General features: G+C 41.6%; 1 protein-coding gene and 2 long non-coding RNA genes across 11 annotated transcripts in view; 2 read left to right on the forward strand and 1 right to left on the reverse strand.

The window, feature by feature from the left end:
• Positions 1–51: 51 nt before the first annotated feature.
• Positions 52–7,267, reverse strand: LOC111946207 (uncharacterized). Its single transcript, XR_002871986.2, has 2 exons — positions 7,073–7,267; positions 52–1,731 (listed from the first exon to the last, which is right to left on the reverse strand). It is a non-coding gene; the product is annotated as an uncharacterized LOC111946207 (long non-coding RNA).
• On the forward strand, positions 3,630–5,819 carry LOC147654065 (uncharacterized). Its single transcript, XR_015284396.1, has 3 exons — positions 3,630–4,437; positions 5,390–5,490; positions 5,574–5,819. It is a non-coding gene; the product is annotated as an uncharacterized LOC147654065 (long non-coding RNA).
• Positions 7,268–19,942, forward strand: part of JADE3 (jade family PHD finger 3) — a 64,505-nt gene continuing 51,830 nt past the window's right edge. The window contains exon 1 of one of the 9 annotated variants that reach the window (XM_086880664.1): positions 7,268–7,438. The gene's annotated coding sequence lies outside the window, so the exon portion shown is untranslated. Of the gene's footprint in view, positions 7,439–7,581; positions 7,643–7,693; positions 7,823–8,028; positions 8,229–17,657; positions 17,768–19,942 lie in introns of those variants that run through there. The other 8 variants (XM_086880670.1, XM_086880671.1, XM_086880668.1 and 5 more) reach the window with 8 other exon arrangements.

A 19,942-nucleotide genomic window follows, 5' to 3' on the forward strand; every position in this document is an offset into this window, starting at 1 on the left:
TTGAAATAGATACTCATAGCTGATAGAAAATAAGCATTAACTCTCTAGACATTCAAAAAGGTGTTTTTTTGACAGCAGGGATTTTTCCTCAGTCAGAGATTGTGGTGGTTATAGTAGCAAAATAGTTAATTTAGAAAGCAGGTCCATTTAATATTGGAAATCTGGTAAAATCCTCCTGAAAATAGGTAAACATTTAATAAATTTCCAAACATGGCTTTAAACTGGTCAGAAATGTGACTTTTCCAAACAGAAATGGTCTATGGTAACTCTCTCTAAGCACAAATATTTAGAAAGAACATAAAGTACTATATCAATACAATTGTCTTTTGAATATAATGAGTAAAAAAAATTATGAAGCTTTAAAGTATCTAAGCTTTTGGTTTACCTTTAGCTATTATTGTACAATTTTACAGTTTAAAAGCCATCTTGTTACCCCAGTTGGATCCAAGTTGCCCAATAATCTTTTTTTTTTATGTAGTGTCTGAGTCATAGCAAAGCTTCCCTTAAGTATTTTCACCATTTTTACCAATCACATCTTCAAATATCAACATGAAGTATCTGTGCCCCAGTTGCTAGATCACCCACTTTCTGTTGTCATATCTAATATACTTTTTTTGCATGACTTTAATCCACATACCAGGCTGCACCTACATAACTTGGACAGACTTTTTTCAATTCCATAAAGCAGCCTTAACCTTTTATTACAAAATATATGCTTAAATCAGTGTGACTAATAAGGGGAAAAAAATGTTTTACTGACTTAAGTATGAGTAAAACTCTGTAGCTGAATATTTTCTTATTTAAATGCTGGCTTTTAAGTATTTAGGTTTTATTAATACAGAATTCAGTGTTCTGCACAAATTTAAATCAATGTTGATAATAGTATCTTCTAAAAAGATACTGATTTCACAGGCTGTTTTCCTAAAAATTTATTGCAGGACATAGCGAAATAAACCTTTTAACACCTAGGAGCAGCCCAGTAGCCTGCCTGATTAGTTCCTAAACTCTAGGTCTTTTGCTATCAAGTTCCTTGTTGGCTCACTGGGACCTTTGTGCCACTTCTTTTTTGAATTAATAAGTAAACCTCCTGAAACCACAAGGGTGACATAGGTCTTTGGAAGTCTACAGGAACAGCTCTTCCAAGGCATGTTTAAATCTGATCTAAAACATGTAAATTCTAGTCCAACAGCTTCAAAAGCTTATGAATAAGTGCTGATTGCAAGTATCGTCTCTAGCATCATGGATTTGAGTGGGATGGTGCAACTGTCTGTAGCAGTTCCTGAAGCTGTGTGCTGCATTTTGCTGCAGTATATGTGGGAAGGCAGCTAGCTCTGGGAGTCCATCCCATTCCCTGGGCATTGATTGCAGAGCCTTATGAGCTACAGTAGTTTGCTGAGAACAATTTCTGAAAGGTAATCATTCACTGTACTGCCATCCTGGAGGCTTTTCTTAGAGCTGTCTATTCTGAGCTCTGTCTCTCAACACAACCATCTACGTATGGCAAAACTCTGCAAACATCAAACCTGGTAGAAACAGGATGTACAGGAGGATTAACTGAATGCCTGGGAGTTATGGAGCATTTACAGTCCAGACATTAATATCTTTGTGTCCAGTTTGATTGAAAAATGCTTTTTACTGCTTTCATCTCTTCAGAATGCCAAGTTGCCATAAGACTGTTGCTGGTAATGTTTGTGGTCAGTCTTCCTGAGGCACATGTAGTCATCACTGCTTCTGAGTAAGAGAGAAGAAAAGGACAGGGAAGTGAGAGAAGCTTTTAAAAAAAGCTCTGAGGTTTTCTGAGTATGTAAAGAAAAATGTGCAACTGCTCATTTTTCTTTTCCTTTTTTTATTTTTTTAATGCATTTAGTGATAATCCCCAGCTATGTACGATTTCATGGCCAGAATATCTCAGTATTTTCCCAGCATGTGTATTAAGCAATATGACCAGCATCTGTCAAGTACAAGTCATCCTCTTTCTAATTGCTTAAGGCTTTAAAATTGCCGGTGCTGCAAGGGTCTAGGAGATCTATCAAATACGTGTGGATTTTGTTTGTATCCTTCTGCTAAAACAGTTGTAGAAAGTTTGTCCTTCAAAAAACAGGTAAAGTTGATAGCTAGGAAATTTTACTGAAGTTAAAAGCTCTTGAACAGTTTAAATGAGTGTTTGTCTGATGTTCCCAAACCGCAAAGGCTGAAAGCAATGTGCTGTTATAGGTTCTACCCAAATGAAGAGGCTAAATTTAAGGCAAAGCACCTCTGCAGTACTGGGAGCTCAAAGAACTGTGTCTAGATGACAGTGCTATGTGTCTTTCTGCTTTTCCAACTTCATTTTAGCACAAGTATTGTGGTAGTGAAGTCACAGTTCATAGAGTCATGCGAGAATCTGTACTTTTATTTTTAGGAACCTTTGGTCATAGGGAAGAAAACTTGGAAATCTTTGGGCTTGTTTCTTTATTTTGGTTTGTCTTTGTTTTTTGGGGTTTTTTTTCTGTTTAAGCTATTAAGCCATCCTGTGTCTCAAAAATAAAAATAATTTAAACATTTTGGGGGATATGGAAAGATGGGGTGACCACAGAGCTGTAATTTCTAAGCACTGAAGGGAGCAGCAGCCCTACTTTTCCCTATTTAAATGGATGCTCTGCTGCTGTGGTGAGATTTTCCCCAAACTGATGTACATCACTAGAGAGGCAGCTAACTTTCCAGGTCTTTCAGGCAATTTTATTTCCTCACTAACACAAGCATAAGATGTATTCTTTGATTCTTTTTTTGTTAGGTACTTCCATGCATTTAAGGTACAGAACTATAATACTAATCGGTTTTGAAAGCTACTGGCAGCCCTCTCCTTAGAAGGAGAAAGAAGGAGAAAGATAAATCAAAGATCTCCCTAAGCACAGAACTTTGAACTTGTCAGATCCTGGGAAGTGAAGCTCGCACATTTTGCTCTTAAGAGAGTAAAAGGTTCATGATTGTGAAAGTACTATTTTTTTTTTTGTCTGAATGCGCTGATCTTTTTATGAAGGGAGATCTTCCCCCACATTTCTGAAGTCCCACCAGAAAAAAAAAAAAAAAAAAGAAAAAAACCCCAACAAAAAATACAACACTTCAGGGGCCTTTTTTTATAGGGTCCTGGAGATAAAATGGAAGGGCTGTGCTATGACCTGAGGGCATCTTTTGATAGCTGCCCCAACAAGTGCTAAAGGATTGGACTCAGTGTTTAAAGACTATCTTTTGAAGCTCTGAGTGTTCTTTGCTTCTATTTCTACTAGTGAGTATCAGAAACATTTTTAGTCACAAGGGTTTGAAGATGTCTAGCCATCCTTATTTAAGATTCTGCTTTGCATTTTTTTCCACAGAAGAATGAAAGTCATAATTAATGCTCACGTTTGCAGGTGCATGTTTGAACTTTATGGTAACAGTTCAATAATTTTGCTCAATGTGAAAGGAAAATAAAGGAGTTAAGCTTTTCTGCCTCTTGCCAGTAACTGCCAGTGTTTGCTCTGCTTTCAAGGACATTGTATCAATGTTTCATCAATGGTATTTGCTCTGCTGATGGAGTTTTATGCAGCATCTACACATTTCAAAGGAAAGTGGTATACCAGCCTTTGGTATCTATGTATTTCTTTTATCAGAGTCAACTGGAATTGTTGGCCAGAGAGGCTTCTATGTGCAGGCTGGGAATGCCATGAAGACTTGGAGGTAAGGGGTTTGAATTAACTTACTAGGCCTCTCCAATGCCTATTTGCTTATTATGTACTTGTTGTCTTTTTCTTCTCTGGCATCTGATCAGTGATAACAGATGCAGTATACAAAAATACTTGTTGTTGTTGAAATTTACTGCAGTACTTCTAGGTATTTTAGAGGTGCCTCTTTTGTGGCTCAGATCCATGTTAAACGCTACATGATCATCTCAAACTTTAAATGCTACTTCAGTGTAACTTTATTAATACCCTAATACACCACAGGCAGCTTTTGTACAGCTGAGTTAGGACTTGGTTCAAGTTGGGTATGGTATATGTGCATACATTATTTTACCCTGATCATACATCTTCTAGCTTCCAGATCATTCTGGCCTTGGGATGACTTCCTGTTTGTGCTACATTTTATCAACATGTTAACATCTGGCTTTATAAATTCCTTATATTCTCTAGGTGATAGAACATCTGTAGTCCATCCTTTCAAGAACAAATGCAGAAACTGTGTTGCATATGTCTTAAAAAAACCAAAAGTGTACAATCTGCTTCCTATTTATTTCTATGTGTATAGAAATACACAGTGAATGCAAAGTATTTATTGAAATTTGTAGCCCCACTGACTTTCTGATATGGGTTTTCCTATGTCATTTATCTTTTGGCTATGAGCCCACCATGTACAGCTATGGATTTACTATAGAAGCTTGGATGTCATTTACTCCTGACACGTGACAACCAGTATAAAGAGGTGGGTGTGATTCCAGACATGGGAAATAAATATAGCTGCTAAACACCTTTCCTGGGCTGGGCTGCATCTGCTCCTGATGAGGTCATTCATATATAAAGTAATCTGGCAGGAAACTTCTTGTAGGGATGTTTCCTACACTGATGGGGATGTGCATTCTTCAATGTCCTTCAGAATGATGGATACCTAAACACCATATGTTTGTCTGTGTATATATATATATATATATGTCGTTCCGATTGGGAACGGCTAGAAGGAACGACAATGGACTCTCAAGGGAGTCACGACAGGAGAATTCCTAGTTTATTGCTTCAGCCCTGTCTTATAGACAGATACGTGGAAAAGTACAGAAAGGAAACTCTTATTGGTTAACAAAGTACTACATCACTATCATTGGTCAGGGGCACTCTGACCCCCTTGACTCTCTCTTGCAAGGAGAAACAACAGGTTGCAAAACAACACCTGCAAGGCTGTTTAGTATCTCTGAGAATTGTTTTAATTCCTTCTCATGAATTTCCCAGGCTAGGCTTCAGTCAGGCCTGAGAGCTATGTGGCCTGCAATAACTACAGGCACTCTGGTTCAGATTTAACATCCATATATATATATATGTATATACTCTATTAAGCAGGTTTCATAGACACACAAAAATTAGAAAATGTTCTGAAATCCTAATGAAGATACTGGCACTTGAAAATGGTTTTTGTTTAGTTTATCTCAGACTTTATTTCTTTTATGACTAGAAAACAGGTCTTTAGTATATGAACTTAGTTTTATTACTCTGAATTCCCTTCATTTGGGTCTTCAAATCTCTTGTCTTAAATTCAATACTGCCTACCCTACTGCCTGGTCCACCTGGTTTGATATAGAGAGTTCCACATGTGGTAGGGGCAGAATTCTTGGTGTATTACTTGATATTGTGGTTTTCTGAAGCTGCTCAGAGTGCTTTTCTGGCAGGTAAATGAACTGAAGGCAAATGAGGCGATTGCTGGTGTGTGAAGGAAGTCATACATATCAGCATTGCTGCTTAGTTGTGGTGTAACTGCATTTGTAGAAAGGTATGCCTCATATTACATTCAGAAATACAAACCAGTTATTCCACAGAAAAAAGACTATTTTTTTTTTTTTGTTTGTTTTGCAGCAGGTAGTAGATGCATGGAAGTTCTTGCCAGTCAGAAGCCTACAAGAATTCAGTGAGAGCTGACTTGGACAAGTACTTGGAGAAGTGATTTGTTGAGGGTTACTAAACAGACACTCCACAAACTGCTTGGGAAATGTGATTAAGTATTTGGAGGCTTGGAGAGTACTCAGAGGAACTATCTTACTGTTGATGCCCACATGGGCCAAGAGGAAGTCAGTGCGAGGTGCCCGTGACTTGGTAGAGCAGGTGGGAGGCCAGGCTGAGCTGGATGGAACATTTGGCTGAAACAGTGCCTCCTTTCTTATGATCTGTTTCTCTTCATCTTTCAGCTGCTGTCAGGAAACACTGTAGAAATGCAGCTCAGGCATGCCAAACTATCCTTTCCATGCTTGCTGCTTATCTCTTCCTTTTTCTCCTTTGTACTCACTATAATCTTGCTGTTTCTTCTCTGTGCCTGGGCTCAAGAGGCCTGTACCCCAGATCTGAGTCCCCAGATTCCATTTCTTTCTCTGCCGAGTTCCCATAGCCCTTCCATGCCTCAGTTACTGAGAATGAGAATGGAGAAATGGGGCTGCAGCAGCTGAAGGATGATCTCCAGCTAAGACTCTTTGCAGCAGTCCTTCTGGTAAGGAAGGCAAAAGGGGTTTCCAGAGGGTTTGAGGCAAGCGATACGTGGTAATAGCACTATGGGAAATGAGTGTGGGGCATAACAATGGAGGAGGTGTGCTGAATTTTTACCAGTTTCCTTTATTCTGATGCTTCCTGCTTTCTATCTAATATTGTTTCAATGTCATGGGCTGAATGATTAACACTGATAGCTGGCTAAAAGCTGCCCTAAGGTAAACTTTATGCTCATTATTTTACGAGTTGTGCCACTTAGGCATGTGTTCTCAGTTTAATGCTGGACTGGGCTGAGATGGGTGCACTGTGCCCTCAGAAGCTGCTGGAAGGTAAGGGGGATGTGGTGAGGTGCCTGGCCACCTCTGTCCCTGCCACCAGCTGTCCAGTACAAAGCTGAGTCTCAGTAGCCAGTGGCTTCAGGGATGCAGACCAGGCATTGCCCCTTGGCTCATCCTCTGAACTGGCAAAGGGAAAAGTAACACGTGGAATCCAGCTCCTGTCTCTCACTCTGATACTCTTTTAGGTATGGTTCTCTCCCCTCAGCCCCTGACACCCACCAAAAGGGCTGAGACTGTGACCTTCCCTTCCAGCCCCTTCACAGAATGAATTAGATTGGAAAGACCCCTGGGAGCATCGGGTCCAACCCATGACCAAACACCACCGTGCCAACTAGACCATGGCACTGAGTGCCAAGTCCAGTCTTAAACACCTCCAAGGATGGTGACTGCACCACCTCCCTGGGCAGCCCATTCCAACCTCTCATCACCCCTTCTGTAGAAAAATTCCTCCTCATGTCTGACTTAAACCTCCTGTCATAGTTTTAGATTGTGTCCTCCTGTCCTGTCGCTGGTTGCCCGGGAGAAGAGGTCGACCCCCACCTGGCTACAGCCTTCTTTCGTGGTTGCAGAAAGTGATAAGGTCACCCCTGAGCCTCCTCTTCTCCAGGCTGAACAATCCCAGCTCCCTCAGCCGCTCCTCACAGGACATGCGCTCCACACCTTCACCAGATACGCTGTCCTTCTTCCTTCCCCGCCGTCCGCTTCCAGCTCGCTCTCCGGGCGGGGGGCGGCTCTGCCGGCGCAGCTGGCAGGAAGGCCCGGCGCGGGCAGGGAGGGAAGGGGAAGAGGCGGGGCCTGGAGCCCAGCAGTGTCAATAATACAATAGGGCTCTTGTGCGGCCGCCGCCGCCGGAGGAGGAGCGGGCCGGGCTGCGGGCGCGCCGAGCAGCCGGCACACAGGGCGGGAGCCGCCGCCGGCCACGGGCCCGCACGGGCGGGCGGGGGCGATGCGCGCCGGCGCGGGACGGCACCAGCAGCACCCGCAGCAGGAGCCGCCGCCGCGGCGGGAGCGCCAGCCCTGACGGCCGCGGCCGCCCACGGCAGCGAGCGGGGCAGCAGCAGGAGGAGGAGGAGGAGGCGGCGGCGCGCCGGGCCGGGCCGGCGGCGGGAGGTGAGCGCGGCCCGGGCTGCCCGCATGGAGGCGGGGCGGGGGGCGGGCGCCGGGGCCGCCGCGCCGGGCCTGTGCGGGGGAGGCGCCGGGCCTGCGGCGGCGGTGTTTGGCGCCAAGGCCGGGCAGGAGGGAGGAGGAGGAAGAAGCGGCGGCGAGCGTGAGGAGGCGGCGGGCGCCGCGGTACGTGGGGCACCGGCGGGGAGCGCGCAGAGCCGCGCCGGGGGCGGCGGGCGGCCCGTCCGGTGTGGGCGCTGCAGCCCCGGCCGCGTCCGGAGGGAAAAGTTGCGGCGGCTCCGGAGCCGGGCGGGCGCTGCGCCCGCGGGGGGTGGCAGGGGCCGGGCGACCCCCGGCCGAGCGCCCTTTTGTTCGCCGCAGCCCGGAGAGGCGGCGACCCGGCGGTGCCCGAGCCGGCGGGGCCCTGCGGAGCGCGGCTGGGCGTGGCTGGCGGGCGGGCGGACAGACAGACAGCCGGGCGCTTGTCCGCCGCCGAGCACCGCTCCGCCGGTATGTCGAGGAACTTGCTAGAACTGAGTTTGACAATGAAGGGCTAGCGCAGCCCTCCCGCCTGCCCGGCCGCGCCGCCAAGGTAAGTTCTTTTCCTGAGCGGCGGGGGTGGATGGCGCCCCGGTGCCCCCTGTGCCTGTAGGCAGAGCAGCGGGAAGGTCCCGACTTCACTTCTCCAGATCAAACCTTCCTCTCTTGCATGGTGTTTGCTTTAATGCTGCTCGTCTTTCTGCAAAGGCATGGCTTCGTTTTACAGATGGTATCGCGACCGGTATGGTTAGCTGCTGGGGATATAGGAAAAGTAACACTTGCAAATAATAATGGGATAATTAATAAGAGAATTTGGTACAAGGTGCCCTAAAACACATCTTAACAGGCAGAAAAACGCCACTTTTTTCTGTTTTTTAACTACAATTATTTTATGAAAAGCATTTGTAGTTACTTGAGGAGTTCAGCTATTGTTTACAAATTGTTACAATGAGTAGCTATGTATTTTTATTAAAATATCACTAAATTGTGCTGTACTTCAAAGCCCTATGGTTTTTTTCATGTTCAGGAGAAAAGGTATGCTGACGACAGCACCCAAGCGTTTTTAGAAAACCTTCAGTTACTACACACTAGATACTTAAAAGCTGTTGTACCTCTCTTAATGTAGAAGAGCCTTTACACTAAAACTGAAAGATAAAGAGAAATATATTTTGTATAAGCTTGTGAGATGCTTAATCAGCAGCCGACTTTTTACATCAGGTTGGTGCTTGTTGTGTGCTGTCCTGTAGAGCATCTTGAGCACACCTGCTCGTCTCTATACACTGAGACTTCATCACAGTGATGGTTAGAGAGCTGGCTTGAAAATGTGAGAGCCTTAGGCTGGAAAGATCAACCTGGATGATGGCACGTTTGCATGATTTTCAAGCTTGCCACAGAGTTCCTTAAGAAGACATCAGAAAAGTCTTTACCTGCACTTACCAATGGGAGAAAATGCAATTTGAAGCCTCTTTCATTAAGAATGTACCTTTTCAAAGTAAAAGCAAATTAGTACTTTTAGGATCTAAAGTTTGTGTTGTTTTGTTTTTCTTTTTTAACTGAACTTCTGACCTCTTTTCAGACTAGACATGACGTGCCCTGTTTTTATTGCAGAGAGAAGAAAGCTTTATTTGCAAAACTTGGACTTTAGATGCAGTAAAAGTAATCAAAATAGCAGAACTGTTTCTCTTACCTGTCCCTCCTTTGATGTTTCCTCTTTCTAGGTTCCTTTTACAGAAAAAGCCTCCTCCCCCAGTAGGAAAAATTCCTCTGAGTTGGGTCTGACTGTAGGTCTTTTTTTTTTGTTGCATTTGCATGTAGCAGATACCCGCAAAGGTTTACTAGAGAACTGATCTAGGAACATATGCAGTGGCATTTATTGGCAAGGATGCATGTTCATTTGGGATCTCATTAAAACCATTAAAATCCACTGTGAATGTAAGAGCCTGGGATAGATAAATGGATCTCAGTATAGTGTTAGAATAAACCCAGCTGTTTTCTTCTCTGTGGTTCTGTGGATTTCCTCTCAGTGGCAGAAAATCAGGAAGTTTGTGTTTGGGATTTATTGGGATACCTGGGATTGTTGTGGGCTTTTTGTTTTGATTTTTAAAATATGCATGCTTTTTTCATAGACCTGGATGACTTGCTTACGGGGAAGAATTTGTATGATGTCTTCTTATCTTACAATGGAGTATTATTTTCACCTGTGCAGTTTTATATGTATATAGACATGGGCAGAGACACGTGTGCATGGTCACTGTAGTAGCTACCACGTGCTGAATGCTGTAGAGCATTTTCCTCAAGAGCTTGTTGCCACTGGCCTGGGGGATGTCTTGACTGGTGACCTCAGCTCCTGGCTAGTGTGTTGGCAAGTGTCCAAGGCCACGGTGAAAGTGGCTGGATTTGTTAGACCTGATGGGGAGAAGTGAAGCTAAACCCTGTACAAGCTGACTTGAGCTTAAAACACTCCTAAAGTGTTCCCTGTGGTCTATTTAGGTAGTTTATTTCAATCTTTGTAATTAATTTCTGGCCATCGTGTCCCAGTGGGTGAGAAGTGGGGCATAGTGCCTGCATATTTTTGGTTAGCTTGGCAAGACGTGGAAAGCATCTGGAGAAGGAATGTGCACCCATTTCTGTAGTGCATCTTTTATCATCCATGGATGGAAATGTCATGTAAGCATCTGTTTCTGTGGTTTGTCTTTCTCCTTTAGTCCCTAGGAGTCTCCTTCAGAAGTTGGTATGTGCTTTGGAGGGCTGTTACTTGAATGGGTTTGATGGTGCAGTTATGCCCTCTCTTCAGAAAATACCAGGCAATTTGATAGCCAAGAATGTTGTATTCAATCAGAACGTAAAAGTTAATGCTCTGTTAAGTATAGTATCATTCTCTCAATGCATTTTATAACCAAAAATTTACTGTTTTGCCTAGATTGGTGGTAGTGTTGTGTTTTCGTTGGTGACTTCTTTCATTGCAGACAGAAATGGACTGAGCCAAAACTTGCTATTTGCACATGATGCTTAATATCTCCACTCCCACACTTTTTGTGGGAGCTATAGCTAAGGGGACTTGGAGGCTTTTGAGCTCTACAGAGAGGGGAACCTCTGAAATTGTGTGGTGTTTCTCTTTTCTGAAGATACAAAGTGCCTATAATGCTCGAGGCTTCATGTAATTGGAGACATAAATACAATTTTTACATACTTTACTTAAAATGGAAACTAACAAGTTAATAATAGCTCTTATCGGGGGTATTTATGTAATGGAAGCCAACAGATGCTATTTGCATCTTGAAGACTGATGTACAAAATGTTATGTCAAGGCCCTGGCAGGTTTTGTGCTGGCGGAGGCTGGGTCAGGTGGGAGTGAGAGATGCTGGAGATCTGGAGGGCTAGATGGCACCTCTGAAAAGTGAGATAACGGTATGAAATGTTGCATTTTAGTACACAGATTATTTTGATCTAATGCTGCTAATAAAAAGAACGGAGATTTAATTTGAGAATTGATTTCTTTTACATTTATTCATCTTAAATAATAAATTACACCTGTCACTTTAAAAGTACTTTTCTTTATGCTGTTTTCTAGCTATAACTGCATGTCTGATGTTCAGAACCCATAAAAATTGTGTCTATAGATACTATTTTTATTGATACTTCAACTTATTTTGACTACAAGAAGGTGTCTGGCAAATAAGTTTTAGAAATGTAACGTGACAAACTGGGTGTTGTCTTCTGTGGAAAGATGCCGATGTAATTGCCAAGCACCTCCCTGTTTCCCTGGGCTGTTGACTCTTTCATATTCATTTGCTTCCAAGTTACCCTTTTCTAGATGACATCTGAACTTTTCCGACATTCAATATCTTTGTGTATAGGAGACCAAGAATTTGGGGATTAGAGCAGTCTGGGATGTGTGATCTTGGACCTAAGGAAATCTCCTGCATTTGTAGAGCTATAATGCAGGCTTTACTCGGATTTAAAGGAATGGAAGAGACCCTGCGCTGTGAGCATGACTGTGGAGGCTTCACTGGCACTTGCTTAGTCGCCCTCTTCAGAGAAGCAGGAGAAGGTGGGAGGATAAGCTCGTGACTGCTGATGCTATTTGTTATAACTTTCTCCTGGATTAAATACTGGGATGCTTGCCTTAGCTTGTTAAACTTTGAAAACTTGGGAGTGCTTTTCTTCTTCGAAGTACACCTGTTACAGCATTAGATCAAAGAGCTGTGTTTCTTGATTATTGAATTGAATGGTGAACATATCGTGTCGTTAATGCCTCTTTGTGTTTTAATTAGAGCTCTAGGAGATGTTAAAAAACAGGTTTATACACATGCCTGACTGGTTGCTAAATAGAATATGCTTGTCAGACAGTCTTGAGGTAATTATATATTATTTTGCTAATCTACTGTTCTGGGCTTTCCCCAGCCCCCTTTCTTTCCTTATTCCTTTTTTCCCCTCCTTGCTCTAAAAAGTTATTGCTTGAATATTTTCTGAGGGTCTGTCTTATGTGCTTAAAGCTCCTGACTATTGATAGCCTGTGCTGGTGAAAGGCTCAGGCTCTTGCTCATGTCCTAGAGAGCAGTTTCATACCTGCACAAGTGGTTTGGTGCACAGCAAGTCCAACAGCTTCTGAGGGTTAGCACAGTGCAGTGGGTGAGTAGAGGCTGGGATGCCCGAGATAATCCAAAGAGGGGTGATACCCCACACACCAGGCACTGCAAAGAGAAACAACTGAACAGGAACATTTCTTGGAAGTAGTTAATTTTGTGTGACTGTGTTGCAAAGAGTTTTCCAAGCTGTGTTTTATATTTTCAGGTAGTTCTTCTTTTGGAATATGCTGTTGGGTTCATGACAGAATAGTGAGAGGAGAAGCATAGGAGAGGTTCTGCCTGGTTTAATTGTGCTATACAGTTTATCATGTAATGAATGACTGAAATTCTTTAAATCTGTAGAAAAAGGATAGATTTACTACAAGTGTTAGGCAAGAGTTATGGTGACATGGCTGTTCACAAGCCCTTGAAAATCATAACTAAACTATGAGTTTTCATTTCATACTTAAAAATGTAAGTCTTGGTTTAACAGACCAGACAGTTTTTAAATAATGCTTCCTCTATATTGAGAAAATTATTACTTATAGTATGCAAATGGTTAAATCTTCCTCTACATATCAAGCAAAATTAAATGGTAGTATTTTCTATCTGCTGACATGTCAGAAAACCTGACATCTTGGAACTGCTGGATACAAAAGTCTATAGGAGAAATGTGTACTCTGTCAAGGGAGAAAACAAATGTCCCTAATGGGACTCCTTGTGTTGTTTAATTCTCTTTATTTGTTCTGCTTTTAACTGCATGTATTTATTTAATATTCTCTCAGGGTTTATTTGCAGGCTTTGATGTCAAAGTGGCTGTGGAGGACTCATCATTAGGAAGTAGTGCCTGTGTCCTGCTCAGGTTTTTGGCTTTAATGAAAAAACAAGCCAACCAAAGACCTTGTGGAGCTGAAGTACTCAGTACGTGAGTGCATTAGAGACACACAGGAAAATGTTAGGCTCAGTAATTATCTGGGCAGGAGGAGCCTCAGCAGAGAGGTAGGGCTAATACCTCTCCCACTTTTATTAATACTTGGATAGAAAGAGCAGTAATAAAGTGGTGCTCCTCTTCCTGCTTTCATACTAATAGACTCTTTTCCCAGCAGGAAAATAGTGACTGAAACAGTGATAACAAGTGATTACTCTGCAGTGCAGTGTAAACTTGTTAGATGTTGTTGGATAGGAGGGAGGGAAAAATACTCATTTCAAGCACAGATAACAGCTTTTTATGTTAGCTTTTTGTTTGTTTTGTTTTTTTCAAGAGCTGCTGACCGGAGCTCTGAAAAAGGAAGGGGTACTGGTTGTCAGTGTTGCTGCTTCGGTTTGACATCATTAACCTTGTTTGGGGGAGTTCTAGCAACTCTTCAGCTTGGGCCTAATTCAACAGCAGTTGAGTTTTTTTACAAAAATCAAATTGCCTGTCATTTAAGTAACTGAAAGGGAGATACTTAAACCTGATAATGATATTGCAGTCTTCCTTACGTTAACAATGTAATCATTTCCATTGTAGCATGAAATGAGCAATCTTAAGGAGTAAGTGAAGCATTTTGCTTGACAAATTTGAACTTGCAGCTCTGCAACGGAATGTGCTAAGAGTGAGGTAGGAACCAAAAAGTTGGTCTTAATAGGAGGTACATGTTTATGAGCAACAATATTGTAATGGCTGTTAGCATACCTAGGAAGTATAACAAATACTGTTTTTCTTCACTTTCTTTGGTTAGTGCTTGTTCACTTTTTTGGGCCAAAAAGAAAGATGAAAAAACCTGTAGGATGAAATAATTCCATATTCTTATATAAATAGAAATTATGCAAAATTATTTTGTATGCCCTTTACAACTGGTTTCCATAAATTTAGGTGGTTTCATTTTGATTCTTGTAGTCTTGTATTTTTTAATGTATCATGCTATAATTTCCAGTGATATTTTATGAAAATTGTGAAAGTTGTTCTTTATTCAGGTATTTCTCAGATCCAAATACTTAAATATACAGCTAGTGTACAATGAGTTTACTTAAAATGTCAACTGAATGAGTTTTTTGCTAGTGACTGGAAGGTTTACATTCATGTGTGTTTCTACAGTTTTGATGGAGATCTGACTTGCCTTATTTGGTTGTATGCACCTATACAGAGACAGAATATCTGTGGTATAATACTGTTGAAAATGGCACTTTCCCCTGAGCTCCATGAAAGAGGAGGTTAAACTTTGTTTCAGTACTTAGTATTCTTAGGTAGTCTTTTCTCTATTGCTTTAAACTGAATACACATAGATCTGATGCATGATGTTTTCATTTTTCTTCCTCTGTAAATGCCATAAAACTTTAGAAGGTGGGACATGAGTTATTAGAAAGCTTAGACTCCTGTCAGTCAGCTCAGTATCAGTCAGAGCCCTGTGACACTCATTATGTGGATTAATCTGGCTTAAGTGCTGTCTTGTTTGGCATCTTCTATGTACTTCCATGTTCTAGATTTTCATGAGCCTCTATATGTAAGTGCAAACAGGGATGTGCATTCATTTAGGTTACTGAAATCTAGTAGCTTTTGCTACTAGATGAATGCAGGTGCCATTTCGTTCTATTTTTAAGATTATTGAACTACTTTTTTTTCTGTGTTCACTTCTTAAAAAAGGGAAAAAGCCTCAATTGCAAATGAGAATTGAATGTGATTTGTAGTTCTTACTTATCTCTCTCAGCCATCCATGTCTTTGATGCCTTTGTAGTCTCCCTTTGCCTGTCCCCCCCTTCGACTTAATTTTCCAACCTTTTCCTTATTATTGGATAAAATGGTGTTTCCACTGTCTCACAGTTTTCTTGGGACCTGTAAATCATCTAGGCAAAATTAAATATGTCTCCTGTACCAGACTACAGACAGTATGGACTTCCAGATTATTTGCAGTCAACCTGAAAGTATCTTGGCAGACTTGTTGGTTTGGGTTTTTTTGGTGTAAGTTTACTCAGTTTGATAAAGAGGGCCTTTACATTCATCTGTAGTTTTTTGTGAGGTTTTATTTTTTGTGGCTGGTACATTTGTGGGGGTTTACATATGTGTATGTACAAAAGCATCATGCACTGCAAGTTCAAGTTGTATTTTTAAAAATGCATTAAAAGAAGTGTTTGTGATATAAAACTTTCCTGGTGAATGTTGATATTGGTGTGATGACTTTTTAGCTAGTGTTTTACAAAAAACATTTCTGTGTTATGCCTGTTCATAGGTAAATTTTGCTTGGTTAAGAAAGTTAAATATGTTTCAATAAGTATGTCTGGCTTAAACACATCAGCAATTGTATTTACTTTGGTACAGATAATCAGAGTGTTTCAAAACAGACTTGCTTTTATGTAGGGAGGAATTGCTAGCAAGAGTGAGACAGTGGCAATGCATTGGTTTAGTGAAGTAACTTTTAAAAGATTTAAATGCATCCTGGTTACTTGTATCAAACCCTTTTTTAACCATTTGCTACTCTATGATTTTTTTTTTTTTTTGTCAAAATGCTTTGTTTTCTTTCCCCCTTTAAATAACTGTAGGGAATCTATCCTAACATCATTCTATCAAAGAAGTCAGCTTTTATTACAGCTTGAAGTTGTTGCTCTGGTGTAACTCTGTTATAATGATCTGACTGGTCATGTACACCTAATTCTGAAGTGGAATTAGTGTCAGTCTTTGCACAAGGGCTATACAAGTTGAGCCAGCTTCACTCCTATACCAGATTATTTTGGCCATAACAAAGTGTCTTTAGATCTATCTTTTAGAGGTTTTAATGTCACATTAGGGTACTCTATAGCACCTCTGCCTGTTTGTGGTCTCTTAGAAGTTCATAGGGATTTAATCAGTCAGAATTGTGGATTTAACTGCATGATGGCAATTCTCAAAGGAGGAAAAGCTCAGCTCCTTTGTTTACTTCTGCTTTTGAGCTTTCCAGATCTGGCAGGATTATAGAGGCTTTTGTGCTTCAGGTAAGCAGAAGTAATGTAAAACTCTCAGGAACCAAATGTGTTAAGGCAAATTTTCCCTTTTTTTTTTTTTTTTAATGCTAGTGTATTGTGAAGGGCAGTTTACCTACTGTCCTTCTTGGGACTGGTGGAAGCCCAGCCATAATGACATGGGTGGGAGACTATCCAAGTCTAGTTTTATCTCTTGTCAAACTGTATCAGAAGTTTTGCCTCCATAAAGGCAACAGCTTTGTATAGTGGAAGTCTTACGTTAATAAACTACGTGAAACCAGAAAGGTCTAAATATCTTAGACAATTCTATTAAAGGGTTTTCCTTTTGACAGTAAGTTTTTCTGACAGTGGGTGCTTTAAAAAAAGAACAGTATTCTTGCATTACAACTTGGTCTTGCAATCCCCCATCCTTCCCCGATATATTTGCATCAGAAGTTTTTAAGAAGAAATAAACTCAGTTTTGTCATTTAGGAATTCTGCTCACAAATTCATCAGATAAATGTTTTGCTAATTTCTGGCTTTGTTTTGGCACTGGCTTTAACTCCCACTGACTCCACCAAGACCAAAGTTTCCCCGCTTGTTTTTTAGAGCTTGTAATGTGCTTTTTTCTAACTGAGTGGGAAAGACTTTGAAACAGGGTTGGCACAAGTTTCTCCTTCATAGCAATAAAAAAAAATACCCCAACACAACTCTTTCCAGCCATTTAAGATCATCTTCAAGGAAGAAGGCACATTTGGTTGCTGCTATGGGATTTGCAGCCACAGAGGATGAAGTTGATGAAGCCTTGTTTACTGTGTTTTAGTGTCTGCTGCTTCATTAATTGTCATTTGATTGTGCTCCAAGCCTTGTGTTTTTGTGGTCGAAGTGCAAAGCTTGGGTGCTTTATTTATTTATGCAGTTTCTTTGCAGGGGAAGGTGACAGTTTGGGTGCTGCTGTCTGATAATGTCTGACTGTGAGAGAACAGAGAGGCTTTCCTTGTGAAAAATCACAAATGCCAGTGTCCCAAGTTTGATAAAGGATGTCAAAAGTACTTCAAATCACTGTGAATAATCAAGTTAAGTTAACACTATTACCTTTTACTTACCCCCTTATTTTACACTCTGGGAGCTGTCATTCAGTTAAATACTGACTCTAAATGGTTTTATGTGAGGTGAGCTGATTATGAGGGTTATTTTTCTGTGGCCACTGAGACCCCCTTAAGGGCCAGGAATATTCAGTATGTCTACACTACTTTTTACTCAAATTGCACGTAGCCAAAGAAGTTGAAGAAATTCGAAATTTCAAATTGTGCTCTGTAGCCTTTCTGAATCCCGGTGTTGTACACTGGTGAGCATCACAACTTAATCTATCCAGAAAATGAGACAAAATATTTTCTTGCTGTCATCCAGTTGTGAAGTAACTTTCCTCCTGTAATCCAGGCATAAATTATTCTCAATCTTTTTGTTTATAGTTTCCTTTTTTTCCTATTTGCATTGACTAGGATTGGAACAGCGGCTCAGCAGACTCATTTGTTGTATAAAAGCAGGTGGTGGTTTGAGCCACAAGCTCTTCCCAGCACTCCCCAGCAACTGGTGGTTGGTCATCTTGCAAGTAAGTGGTTGAAGCAAAGTATCACAACATAGATAAGCAATGCTTGCACAGAGTAGTCTTCCGGTGAAGTGATGGGAATGACCATAGATGCTTAAGTGCTGTGTAGGTAGGCAGCAGCAGAGTTGTGCAATGGAGAGAGTTTGGGAAAAAGGGAGGAAGTGTTGGGGCAGGTTCTTGGTGGACAGGAGAGGAGAGTTGGGAAGATTGGCTGAAATTTAAGGACAGCCTTTGCAGGTGTGGCTATTGCTGACACCTTATGTTCAGGCATCATATTTGATGCCTAAAGAGTGCATATAAGGAAAGGGGTAAGTAAGGTCCAAGCATGTATCTGATTCCTGAAGGTATCTATTTACAGGACTGCAAATCTGTAGTTGAATCTGTGAGAAGAGAGATTTCTGGCATCATTCCCTATTTGGTGTGTGAGCTGGCTGTCCTGAACATACTGGGCACTTTGAATCCCTCTGTAAAGATCTTTTCCATTTGCTGCATGGGGTGTTAAAACCTTGTGGGGTTTGCTTTTTCTTGTTCTAGAGCTCTGGTTTGAATGCACTGAAGTGCACAGTTTGGTATTACTTTGGTCCAAAGTTTAAATATGACCCTTCATATTTTATATTGTCATTGTGCACAGAGGATCCATACACTGCTTTTAGCAATTGTAACTCTCTTGTGTGTGTGGTGGGGTCATGGGACTTGCTGTGGAAAATATGGAAGTGGCATAGCTGTGCCATCAGAAACATAACATCTGTTATCTTACCATACTTCAGAAGTTCTCACTCTTAAATAGTTTTATTTTTTATTTTGAGCTCCACTAAAGGTCTCTAACTGTGACCAAATATAAATGCATTAAATAATAGAATTTGGCTATGGAAAAAGATGCTTCTAGGTCATGTAGATTATTGCCTCTGAAATGTTTGTTTGAACATCCCTTCAGAAAATAGCATGGAACAGTACTGCCATCACTCAGCTACAGGAAATCCACATCTGTTGCTAAACAAGCACATCTGTTTAGTACAGAAGGTACAACTCGAATGAGGTGAGTTGGTACTTAAAATCCAACTGGCTAGCATGTGGCTGTGGCTAACAGCAGAACATGTAATGTTCTCCTTCTTCAAGAACTGCATCTATTTTGTTTTGCTCCAGATCCTCATAAATAGCTTGTTTTTGCTGCTCTATGGTTCACAGACCTGTTTTCAAGATCCAGGTAGTGCCAAAATACTTTTGTTGTTTCTGCCTGTACCCCATTCCATGCTTCCGGGAAGCTTCCTATCAGTTTCTTATGTTTTTATCTCGGTTTAGATCTTGTACTGCAGCCTTCTGCCTCATGCATTTGTATTCTCTTTCTGCTACATTCCTCTGATTTGTGGTGTGTCCTGCTGCAGGGAATACCTGCATATACCTGGGAATACCAGTTACTTCATACTGGTGCATCCTGCACCAGGCTGAAGTAACACATCTCCTTAACATTTTGTCCTGCAAAAGAGGAGCAGGGATCTGAGCTGCTGTGCACTAACTGTCCTTGCATGCAGCTGTACACCACAGCATCTTTCAGGGATACATACATAAATATAAATATATATATCCCAGTCTCTGATGTAGGGAAGAGAGATGGTGGGATAGCTACCTGTGATTGCTTTGCTCTCACCAGCAGGCAACAGTATGCATGAGTTCTGTGGAGCAGCTGATGTACAGTACTTGCTGCTCCACAGCACCATGTGTGCGTGGTGAGGTGCCGTCCTCAGTCCCAACAAACCACTTTGTGCAGTGCTCTTTATACTCAAGTGCCATTTATTGTTGCCTTGCCCTCCGGCTGGGTTGAGAAGAGCTGAGCACAACACTGTTGTGTTGGCAGTGCAGCAACCGGGACTCTTGTCCAGTCTTTGTTTAAACGTCAAGAGCTGCAGCCTCCAGTCCTCCCCCTGGGGACATGGGTCAGCAGTTCTGACTCTCAGGATGTTTCCTTAATGCTAAGCCTAAACTTTTTGGGTTTTTTCTTAAATGTGTCCCATTACATTTCATCTCTTACAGACCCAGTCTTTTGTTTGACTAATTCTAATCTCCTGCCTGTATATGAAGAATGTAAACAACTTTGCATCTTAAAGTAGCTGTTGTTTATATTGGTCTTAGTATCTTTTCCCTGTAAGGGCAGTTTTTTCAGCCTGACTCAGTTTTTTGCAG

The sequence above is a fragment of the Cyanistes caeruleus genome, chromosome 3 (genome assembly GCF_971803275.1).
Source record: "Cyanistes caeruleus chromosome 3, bCyaCae1.hap1.1, whole genome shotgun sequence".
Taxonomy (NCBI): Eukaryota; Metazoa; Chordata; class Aves; order Passeriformes; family Paridae; genus Cyanistes; species Cyanistes caeruleus.